Source organism: Centruroides sculpturatus, unplaced genomic scaffold (assembly GCF_000671375.1).
Source record: "Centruroides sculpturatus isolate CEXI.00-Female unplaced genomic scaffold, Cexi_2.0 scaffold355, whole genome shotgun sequence".
In the NCBI taxonomy this organism is placed as follows: Eukaryota; Metazoa; Arthropoda; class Arachnida; order Scorpiones; family Buthidae; genus Centruroides; species Centruroides sculpturatus.
In genome coordinates, this window is record NW_019384632.1 from 145,873 (window position 1) to 156,002 (window position 10,130).

General features: G+C 30.3%; 1 long non-coding RNA gene across 2 annotated transcripts; it reads left to right on the plus strand.

Moving 5' to 3' along the window:
• Positions 1 to 89: 89 nt before the first annotated feature.
• Positions 90 to 8,787, plus strand: LOC111625805. 2 transcript variants are annotated; one of them, XR_002756788.1, is made up of 3 exons: positions 90 to 149; positions 5,145 to 5,203; positions 8,240 to 8,787. It is a non-coding gene; the product is annotated as an uncharacterized LOC111625805 (long non-coding RNA). The 2 variants fall into 2 exon arrangements; XR_002756787.1 differs by lacking the exon at positions 90 to 149 and adding an exon at positions 1,727 to 1,895.
• The last annotated feature ends 1,343 nt before the right edge of the window (positions 8,788 to 10,130 follow it).

Here is a 10,130-nt window from a genome sequence, read left to right on the forward strand (position 1 = left end):
TGAAACCCCTTTGTGAGTAAATTTCAATAAAAAAAAGCCATTAAATGATTTATTTTACATAGGAAACTAATGATTTTATTTTATAGATGTTACTATATTCATAATATATACCTGGATTATTTGGAAATTTGGAGCTAAACCTATTCACGGTAATTTTTTTTTCTAGAATTACTTTGTCATATACTTATATACAATAATATTTAAGTGTCTTACGCATATATTTTAGTAAGAAATTTAAGAATTCTTTATCGGAACATCAGTTTAGAAAATTTCACTTCTACGTTCTTCCCGAATACTTTAAATAGTTTCTTTAAAATTTGGAAGATCTCAAAAGTGGATCAGTTTTATCCTTTTTTGAAATTTCTTCTTAATAAAACTACGATCGGTGTCGATTCTTCCATACATCATTTCCATAGAATGATACTTAGAGGTAAAGAAAAAGAGAAAATAAGCCTCACTCGACATTACTTAAATCAGATTCGAAACATACCGAAGAGGATTCAAAACTTCAAAATCAATTGGAACCAAACATTTAATAATGGAATATCAGAAATTAAAAGTACCTTAATTACTCGAAGAAATTTCATATTAAAAATGCATAGGAAATTTATAATTTGGTTAAAAAATCCACGAATTCCACGATGTAAATGCAAAGACGTTCAGAAAATTGCTTGTTGGCCTGCGATTTTCTTCGCTACTTGTGACCTAACCAATGACGAAATTAAGAGAAATGGTCCAAGAGTTTTTATTTCTTGTTTATTCACAAATTTATTGATTTATATCTTACTTAGACATTTTCGAAATTAAAAAAAAAATAAAAATAAAAATAACATTATTATTTCTTTAATTCTATGAAGAGTAAGATGAATGTTAGAAATGATTCCATTATGTGATCCAAATTTACAAAATTTGGATTACATAAGGAAACTCAACACGTGGGATATCTGCTAAAGGGGTACCCTGGAAGGAACTGTCCTGGAGAAACTGTCCCTTATTTAGGTTTTAGACACTTAACACCACATGAAGAAAACCTGGAAAACTCAAAGTTTCTAGCCCATTGATGAGGAGCGAATCCATGACCAATGTTCAGTAGTTTTATCTGTTGATAACTGATGCGGCAAGTCCATTTATTAAAGAAACGGTGCTCAACTACTAAGATCTACGGATTTTCTCAAAAATTGTTTGCGTGCCCTACATATATATAGGTTGTAGACTGCAGCAAACACAAGTATACTAGATATTGCAGTGTTATGATATTCCGCTGATAATTTCAATCGGCACAACATGCAGATGATATCGTATAGCAATTTTCATGGTACAACATAATGTTATATTTACAGCACATTTTACAATTTTTCTTAATTCCGTATTTATTGAGAGAACTCTGACTACTAACCGATATTTGAACATTCTAAACACGACGATGGACGAATGGCTTTGATGACTTTCTATTGGAACTACTACAAATATTTTGTTTTAAAGTACTTTCATTTAGCATTATATAATTATTTTGTTTTTATTTTTGTTGGTGATATCTTAAAAAATTATTTTTATGTAATTATCTGTTTACATACTAGATGGCGCTACTATATAACTATTGTTATGGTACAGTACTTAACAATTAAGCCGTATATTCGCCATATTTAGTCCAGCTATATTAGCTTTATTTTTACTTTTCTAATTGTTTTTTTTTATATTTTTTTATTTTTAGTTTTGAAATATTTTTGTTTAGTTAAACTTAATTCTTTACACTTGTACCAAAAGAAATTTTTAAAAAATCTTTTCATCACAAAATAAATAAATACTGTACTATTTGAGTCAGGACAAAAAGGGAAATAAAAGTATTGTGACACCACTCTCGATACATAGATGAACAAGAGTATTGTTAAGACAAGGTAAAGTTTTATAAGTTTTTTTTTATCGTAACTTTTTATCAAATCTGTATTCTTGCACATTGAATGGCTCTCTCTGTTGCCTTAGCTAGGCCAGATTTAGGACACTTAAAACAGCGATTACGACATAAATTTAGATACTATAGTTTTATTTTTTAATGTCTTCAACATTCACAAACATCACATTCTTCTATATAACCATATTTCTTTAGAGTGGTCTTAGATTTACCAAATCTACTATGAAGTCGGTTTATGGTCTCCAAGTGAGCCAATATTCATGTTGCTCTTTGTTAGCCTTTATCCTTTCATGCCAATGTTTCAGTCTAGTAATTTCGAGGGTTCTGACTAATAATAGATTTGTAGTTGTGCTTCTGATGATGTAGGAATGGGGGGGGGAGAAAAGCGAGTTCTTGTCAGCTGGAAGTTTCGTGTACGTAAGACCGCACAATAAGATTTTCTTTTGCAGAGATGAATTCAGGTAGTTTCTCAACTTTATTAGATTCAACAAACTGCTGCAATGGGGAAGCAGTTTTTGCCATTTCATAGTAGTAAACTTTTCTGAAGGCTGAAAACTTCTCTGCTAGTTTCAGAATGTGCATTTTGCATTTCTACAAAGAGAGATACAATGCATTCTATATTTTGAAGATATCGTAGTGGTGTCACATTATGTAATCTGGAAATCTGTATTTTTATCGTAGATTTAATTTAAAATATATACTCTCCACTCGAAATTAGTAGTGATTTTGCCCCTGTGCATCATATTTTTCCTTTAACAATAGAGTCGTGCATGACATTTATCTAAGACCTTTTAGAAGGAAATTTTTGAATTGAAATAATGCGACTTCCACTTTGCATTAGAAGTTCTTATATAGTTAATCGGGTCCTTCCTGTCACTAAGATTTATATTTCTGGTCTCGTCTTTCATTTATCTGACTCCTTTCTTGAAATTAAGGAATGACAGACGGACAGGAATTTATGGGTCTACAATTTTTTTCAACAATTAGAACAAAAAGTGAAGCAAAAGAGAATCTTAGCACAATATACTTAATAAAAAAAATACCGAAAATCTCTAATTTAGAGCTAGAAAAATTTATTCAATGAAAATGCATTAATAGAGTTTTAATTTAGCAATTAGAGAACCATTGAGTGACTGATGTTAAAAAGGCAAAAGATAGATTCTGAAATTACAGATTATGTGCAAAGGAATTTATTAAAATTATGGCATAAACATTCGGGTTATATAAATTTCAACGCAATAAAACAGGCTGAAGCCATGTCACGCCGGTTCAGAACCATTTCATTAACAAGTAGCTAAAATTTCAGATAAATTTATCGTTGTAATTAAGTTTACTTAAGAAAGATTACAATTAAAGAATGTTCTTTGAAAATGGAAGCAGAAATACTTTTGCATTTTCGAAAGTGTTAACGAAGGAGTTCAAACAACTAGAGCGAGAGTAGAAAAATATTCTTCTTCGTCTCAACTTTTGAAAATAATTTTCATTCAAATAGTTTGTACTGTAATCGAGGTTAACAATTATATCCGTGAAACGCTGGTAAATAACAGGAATGCCGAAAATACCGAAAGAAATTTTCTTAATAGTGATGACGATGATAATACTTGTGCAAAATCTAAAGAGGAAAATCAAAATATTGGACAAGAAAATAGATTCTTGTTTGAACAAAGTCTTTCTTTTTCTTTTTTCTTTTTTTTTTTTTCTGGGATAAACTGGTCTTTGGTCTTGATTTGAGATCAAGTTCAAAGATTAGTTCACCCCTGGAAAAATAGAAAGAAAGGAATGAGATGAACTAATCTTTAGACCTGATATGAGATCAAGCCCAAAGATCAATTTAACTCATTTTTTTTTTCAATTTGCACGCTAGTTGGCCGTCCTCTTCAGGATTAATTTGATAACTTTTCTTTTAGGTCATCAATCAACATTTTTCTCTTTCTACCTGTTCTTTTACATATTTCCCTCCCACTATTTCTCTCAATAAACTATTTTAAGTCAAAATATACAAAGATTCTCTTTTCTTTTCTCCTTGTAGAATATCTCTTTCTTCATTCACCCTTTTTAAAATCTTTTCATTTGGAATTCTTTCGACCAGTTTATTCTCTCTATTTTCCTCCGTAGCCTAGATAAACACTTTCTCACTGGTTTATGAGAAGTACAATAAAGTGTTCGTCTTTTCTTCATTATTTTAAAGTCAACGTTACATTAAATCTATAAACTATAAACCATAAATTATAAAAAAAAATATATATATATATATATTAAAGAATAATATAAGCTATTTAAATTTTCCTAATATGAGTTATATAAGGAATAATTAACGTTCAAAGTACAGTCTTATCTCCATTAAGCGCCTTTGAAATTAGCACTAACAAGTAAGTTACATGTGGCGCTAAACTGAAGTACTCCAAGCAATAGGAATATATATAGGATATAATAGTGAATACTATAAACAAGTTTAGCTGTGAGTTTGAAATTGTGTAATTTGGTGATGACAATGTCGTTTGCAATGCAAAATCTTACATTTAATAATTCGCATCCACTGAAAGACTCTATTTAATACTTATAGGAAAGATCAGTTTACAATTTGTCTGCACTTTATGAAGGTTGCGCTATTCGGGGGAGAGCTATATCAAAGTTTGACTGTGTTTCTCAAAAGAAGTGCAAAGTAAACATTTGTTAACTTACACGTGATGCATGCGATTCACCACGTATAAGTCAACAAATGTTTATTTTGAACTTCTTACTAATTAAGTCACTTGTTCATTTTGCACTTGATAAGTCACTTTCATGCATTCAATCTATGAAAATTTGTAAGAATCCGACCCGAACTCGAAACCTAACACATCCTAATGCCAAGCTGACTGAGTTTAAGTGCAATTTTTTAAAACAATTTTTGCAATAAGTGAAGAGTTTGGATTCGAATTCGAGTCGGATCCTCAGAAACTTTCAAGAGTAGTTTGTCTCATCTGTTATCATCCAACCGCATCATTGAGAGCTTCGTTTAGGCGTACAATGAAAAGGTCGTATGGGATCCATGACTCTCTTAGTATCCATATACGACTTTATAACAAGACCTATATAAAGAATTATTAATTAATTAATTACATTCCTGTTATAAGATTTTTCTATATTTTCTTTACAAAACTGAAGATTTTATAGATATTATTTTTATTTAACAATAAAAAGCGTAAAACATGAAACATTATGTGTCAATAAATTCAATCTTTTTATATTCTAGACATAAAGAAATAAAAAGAAACACATTGAAGATACTTGATTGAAATGTCGGCACCCGAGGTAATAAACTGTTTTCTCTAAATCGAATATTCCTCCTTACAATAATCATATTAATAAATAAACGATTGTATGATACGAGCAACAACAAAATGACGTGTGTATATTTATCACCTCAGGACATATTTTACTATCCATTATTTAAAATACGCTGCTCATCTCTCTCTCTCTCTCTTTCTCTCTCTCCCTCTTTCGTGCATAACAATAAATACAGTTACTAAATTACCGTAGATTTATTTTTTATTTTTTAAATATCTTTAGTAACCAATACACCCGTAGAAATAATTAAAATAAATACAGCAAAGAAAAAAAAAGTAAACACAAACTGTAACATCCCACTTTGGGGAGTTGATATTTAAATAATACATTTTTATCTTTGCCTTAAAACTCAAACAGAATGACTATTCACAGACTAAATACGAGGGTCAAACGGCTCTTAAACTACGACGTTCTCGTCCTCTCCATCCATAAAAGCCATCATTAGTTGCAGACTCGCAGTGCCATCCATCAAATCAATGCGGCATATCAGTGATTCGCTAATTATCCACTAGGGGAGCTAGCAATCACGTCTACCACTCGACCTGAAAAAAAAAATAATAATAAATACAGAGACAAAAAAAAAAAAAGAAAGAAAGAAAACGTTTCTGCACATCCGCTTCTATAGTAACGGAAAGAGGCCAACTCCTGCTTGTAGTAATTACAGTAAGAGCGCACATTTCAGAATATACTAACGGGCAGACCTACAATTTTGGATAAAATTGTTACTTTTTAACATTTTGTTGTCCTTTTTCCGCTCGCGAAGATTAAAAAAAATAGAGTATTATATAAAAAAACCATTGTAAGAAGTGTGTTTTATTTGTTTAATTCTCCATTTTCTGCTTTATATATATATATNGACAGTCTAAAAATCATATATAGTAGTTATATACTGTATGTATAATGTTGGAAGAATGTGATTTATTCCAAACATATTCTTGATTTTATATATATATTTGTTTAGTACATAAAATAAAGGTTATCTCATGATTTCCATGTCAAAAGGATTTTTTAAAATGTTCTTTATGCCATTATTTTCCTGTAAAAATAGTAAATAGGTAGAGCTAGACTGATAGAAGGATACTAAAAAAAGTATTTTATTTATTAGGCCTAGTTTGTCCCATATTTCTCTTGTTTTAAAACCTCAAAAATAATATAAAATTTTAAACACGACCATTTTATAAATCTTCTAATGCAATATAACAAATTTATAGATCAATATATAAATAATTTTAAGAAAATAAACTAAATTTGGACATTTTAAAACCCATTTTTTCACTCTGGTTTGGTCAATAAACAATATAATCACTCTTAATTAATAATAATAATAATAATAATAATAATAATAATAATAATGTAATAATTTAAGTAACTTGCAAATTACTCCACGCATAGTAGTTAAGAGAGAAAACTGAAGTTATAAAGATCTTATTAAAATTTTAATAAATGTTGAGGTACCATATTGACCCTAATCTCGTGTCATATTTCTTTAGAGCATCCGTAAAGGGTCGTTGTACTTGGCTTTTTAATAAATATACAACTGTAATGCATGCCGATTCGCTATAAAGCTACCGAACATTAATATTATTCTTGCTTCATAAATTGTAGTTAAGAGGGGGGCTCTTAATTGAAATTTTCCATCTTCTTTCCTTCCACATTCTTCTAATTATAGGCTAATACATTTATCAACTTTTAAAATTTTATACGTGTTATATTATGTAATACTCGTGTGTTAAATCTATACTTAATAAATACATTTTTTTTTAATTAAACAGTTTTATAAAATAAAAAATAAAAATTCTAGTAAATTGTTAATATTTTTAAAAATAAAATTAAACGAATTAAAATAATGTTTTTTTTTAATATATAAAATAAAATTCAATCTCAACACCTAAGACAATCGTGCAGCGGCCATTTTGCTGTAAAAAATAGCATCAATTAAGTTCGTTAATGAAGACAAATGGAGAGGGAACGAGTGGTAGAGGAGAAGGAAAAAGTCAGTAAGGCAGAGATCTTCGTGACTATTAGGCCTACCTGGCGATTTCACGTCATTGGCAGAACGTGTGTCACTTCATCTCCTAAACAGTCACGGAGACATCTTAAAATCTTAAAAATTCCCCGGGCTACAAATGATACCAATTAGAACCAAAACCGACATGAATATACATGACCGATTCATCCCGAATATGGCCTCGTCCTTTCTCCCTTATACATTTTTATCCTATTGTATTGTAGAAAATTGTACGTTTTGTCTATAAGAAGTCCCATTAGGTTTTAAGGGCTTCTATTACAACGTGATGTGGTGCGGGTAATTAAAGAGAACACCAGGTGACTAGCGTTCTGAAAGATCTCTTGCTAGCAATTGTTTCTACTTGGTATCTCGTTACCGCCTAAGTGACACGCTCGAAGGAATTCGGGACCCGGATATTGTGTGCGCACTTTCTTGTTAGAAGGTGTAACTGCTCTCCATTTTTCCTGCGCCATATATGTCATTTTTCCCTATGCCATCCTAGCGGAAACAATTTGATAATATCAAAAACGTGTCGCGCAACAACACGCCACGATTATTATTTACTTTGAAACGGACCCTGAAGGGCTACGATCTTATAATTATCATTATTTCGTTTTACATGATTTAAAAAAAGACCTCGAAACCTTAAGAAATCTCATCGGAAAGCTTCACGTGTATCACCTATTGTTTAACTTATAAATTACATATTTTTATTAGATTATCTATTAATTTAAAACTATTATACACAATTATATTAAAATTAATAGTCTTTACTTTAAATTATGATGTATTGATTTCTATATGTTAAAATATAAAATTTAAGATATGTTTCGTTTATAGTCTAAATTCAATAGTTTATATACACTACAGGTCTATTTTTCTTCTAATATAAATAAATTTTATGAGGTTTATGAACGCAAATAAAACTTAAAATTGTCAAATTAAAATTAATTAACCAATTATGTGGATATTAAACTTGTTCATATTTCCAGTTACAGATTTGTTGATAGTCCGGACTATTACAAGGCGATTATTCAATTGCTGATCCGACTTTTACGACCGACAGACGACTTCTAAGAAATGCCGTCCTCTCACCTATCATTACCATTTCACAACCTGGGAATTGAAGGTACAATTAGAAGGCTCAGCAGTGACACAATGGCGCCATCTGGATCGTAACAATTCCTATTGACTCTTCTATGTCCGCCTCTTCTACTTGTTCAAATAAGTGTTCTGCCTCAACTGTGACCTATTTTTTATTTTTTATTTTTTCTGAATTGCCCACGACGATCGACTCAACTTCACTTATTTGTATTACGAGAAAGATTTCTAATTACGCTTTAAATTTACTTTTAACCTTAAACTCGTCATATAAAATTTTATTTAACGCTTAAAAATATACTTAATTAAATTGAGATACAGAATGTAATTAAACTGAATAGAATAGATATTGTTAGTTATTCTTTATATTGACTTTAGGCTATACCTTTTTTTTTTATGTTGAGTGTATGCGTGTGGTTGGTTACAAGTAAAATGTGACTAAACAAACGAAGGTGATTTCATTCATTGACAACAAATTAACATTATGCAAAATTCTTCAGTCAACCTTTCGGGCATATCTTTATGTTAATTATACTTTGAAAATAGAGGAATAACTACCGGGAAAACAGAAAAAGACAATTGCCTCCTGGCTGTTTTCAATAAGAAAGTTGAAAGTGTCTCTCTGCGATTAGTTGGGTGAGGAAGACAGACGGTCTTTTTTTTTTTTATTCTTCTTCTTTTTCTTTCCCCTGTTACAAAACATTCGATAGGAGGAGGAAAGGTCTTTCTATTATGTTACCTTTTCTATTTCAGATAATTGATATCTATGCCAATGTAAGAATATTAAATAGACTATAATTTAAAGATATTCGTAGAATCTTGAGGGTTTTTGGAAAAATATTAATGTAGATTTAATATGGTAACCATTAACGATGTTATATTAAAACATACTTTTCTACGCTACCTTTGTCAATAATCTAGATACAAACTGTTTGTTTTGCCCGAGATAAAGAAATCTTTTACTTTCTTCTTGAAAATTTTCTTGAATGGCTCATATTATATTGTCGATTAGTAACTGCCTTTTTCTTTTTCTTTTCTTTTTTTTTTCATTCGACCAACAGAGTAACTTCACGCATTTACTTCCATATTTATTATTTTAATATCTTGTATTTACCACCACCCAACTTAATTAAAATACAATTCAAAAAAATTTTCGGCACACCTTAGCGCTTATCCTAAACATTGGTCGGTAGAATCAACCCACAATAAAATTAACTTCTTAAGAATTAAGAAAAACGCCTGCAGTTGTATGAATGTGTGAATATGACACGCCTCGGATCTCCACCCTCAATATATATATAATTTCTGACTATTTGAATAAAGAACACCCAGAAGAGGCGTTGTCTCCGGATATTCATATTCCACATTCGTATATCTTGGTCCCCTTTCAATCTTTAAATTGTGAGACGTTTGACGTAAGTCTAAATTGAGAGAAAAGAATGATAACATTATATCTTTGGCTTTATAAATTCTCTATATTAGCTACATCCGTGTGAGATCGCACGCTCAGAAAGAACTACTGCTACGGTGGTATTTACTCCCGTTTATAGACTTTTTAAACTACTAAATGTGCAAATAAAGAAGCTGTAAGACTACTTCTCAAAACGTACAATGAATGGAAACATAATACAAAATATCTCTTACCTACGATTACATTTTACATTATATCTTGCAGGTGTTCTAAGTTGTAATATCTTTGTCCTTTATATCACAATAAGATTTTAAATCAATTGTGTTGAAATTATATCATCGCAATTGATATCTTTTATGTATTCTAATCGG